This window comes from Sinocyclocheilus grahami, unplaced genomic scaffold (assembly GCF_001515645.1).
Source record: "Sinocyclocheilus grahami isolate Dianchi unplaced genomic scaffold, SAMN03320097.WGS_v1.1 scaffold20.1, whole genome shotgun sequence".
NCBI classification, from domain to species: Eukaryota; Metazoa; Chordata; class Actinopteri; order Cypriniformes; family Cyprinidae; genus Sinocyclocheilus; species Sinocyclocheilus grahami.
This window is the reverse complement of record NW_015505199.1, coordinates 341,621-343,997: the sequence shown is the minus strand read 5'-3', so window position 1 is coordinate 343,997 and position 2,377 is coordinate 341,621.

The following is a 2,377-nucleotide window of genomic DNA, read 5'->3' as shown; positions in this document are numbered from 1 at the left end:
TCCAACCTGGATTAAACACACCTACCTGCAACTTTGTAGTGATCCTGAAGACCTTGATTAGCTTGTTCAGGTGTGTTTGATTAGGGTTGGAGCTAAACTCTGCAGGAAAGTGCATCAATTGGACCTTGAGAGTTGAGGATTCCTTTTCTATTCAAAGGGCATTAAAGTGTGCAAGACGTGAAATAAAATTGTATTTATTTACAGGGGTATATTATGTCACACTTCACACTTCTCTAGTAAGTTTTGTCTGTGTGTGAAGATGCTGTAGGCCATGGCATAGTGTAAATCCGTGAATGAATGTTCCAAAGTGAAGTAAATTTCAACGAATTTCCCGTGCTCAGGGAGTAGGGAGCAATGAACACTGTAATGATCATGTATTGTCACGATCTGACCATGATTCTTTGTTAATGACTTAACTGTGAAGGACAAGTTGAAGTAAAAGATTGTCTTAGATGTCATTATGATCTTTAAGGCCCTACTTTGTAATGTAATGTCAAAGCCCCCAGGTTCTTTTGGTATAAATTTGTAAGGAGAGAAAGACTTGGCACCATTTCATATAGCATTTGGGGGGATGGTAGTCAGCTTCAGTCTCAGTGAGTGCTTGCGGCTGTTATGGGCTCACAGTGAAGGCTGAGAGAACGATGCTTGTGTAAATGCAGAGTAGACTTGGTCTCCATCCTGACTTCTGAGTATTTCTGTGAGTCATGACACTTTTCATGAGGGTGTGGTAACTGATATTATACCGACTGGGCTTTTTGAACGGCTAAGGCTAAGAAACAGAAATTCAGCAGACCTGCATGCCATTCTGACTGGAGAGGACGGGTGGAAATTTTGACAATTGATTTTTTTAATGAGCTAAATCAGTGGTTTTCAATTCTAGTACTCGTGGGTCGCGACCCCCGCTCTGTATATTTTGTATGTATCTCTTATCACTTCAGACGTTTGTTCTATATGACCGTGAGTGCCCTGCGAAGTGAACTTCACAGGTTATTCCACCATGACTCCAGTTCGAAGGGAGAGTATATGCTCCTATTCCAGGGGTCCTCAACTATGGACCTTGAGATCCACTTTCCTGTAGAGATTAGGTCCAACCTGGATTAAACACACCTACCTGCAACTTTGTAGTGATCCTGAAGACCTTGATTAGCTTGTTCAGGTGTGTTTGATTAGGGTTGGAGCTAAACTCTGCAGGAAAGTGCATCAATTGGACCTTGAGAGTTGAGGATTCCTTTTCTATTCAAAGGGCATTAAAGTGTGCAAGACGTGAAATAAAATTGTATTTATTTACAGGGGTATATTATGTCACACTTCACACTTCTCTAGTAAGTTTTGTCTGTGTGTGAAGATGCTGTAGGCCATGGCATAGTGTAAATCCGTGAATGAATGTTCCAAAGTGAAGTAAATTTCAACGAATTTCCCGTGCTCAGGGAGTAGGGAGCAATGAACACTGTGTAGGGACCCTGCCAATCGGAACACAGTTCATGCATGGAGCTCTCTTCTAACGAGCTGGTTATCTGAATCAGGTGTGTTAAATAGGAGAGATATGCAAAATATGCAGAGGGGGCTGGGGGGAATGTGGTCACCAGGAATTGAGTGGGGTGTCAAATGGAATTGAGAACCGCTAAGCTAAATAAGCACATTGAAGCAATGCAAATGATGTAATCAAATAAAAAGTCAATAATTATTATAGTATATTATATTATATTATATTATATTAAAAAAATTTGACTGACAGCTTGTCTGTAAACCAATATAATTATATTGTATATATATTATATAATATATATATAATATATTATATAATTCACAGACAGACTGTCAGTCTTTGCATTAGTGATGGGTAGTAACTTTCTGCAGGTTACATTATTCACTACGTTTACATGGACAACAATTACTACATTTACATGGACATCAGTAATCTAATTATTTACCTTATTCTAATTAAGCCAATATTATGATTATGGTGTTTACATGAGTTGCTTTTAGAATATTCCTTTCATGTTCCCGTTTTACATGTTATAGTACATAGGCTAGTTCGATTAATGGCACACCGTCATCACGCCCCCACGTGACACCATCCGACGTCCCCTCCGGAATTTCACGTATAGTTTGTCTTCGTGATGATGCCATGCACAGTTTTGGGTGTTTCATTTTTAATGTTATGAAAGCTTCAAGTGCAGTTAATTATTTGTACGTGCATACAGACGACAGTGGTGTTGAAGCTCTTTTATTTGCCGTCAAACGGTTGACCACTGCCGTGTGTGTATCCTGTCGCAAAATGTGGCAAAAAGTCTTACACGACGGTAATAATGTGATTAAGGTGTTTACATGTCTATACTGCACTTCAGTAATGCGAGTAAAATAGGAAGACTCCACA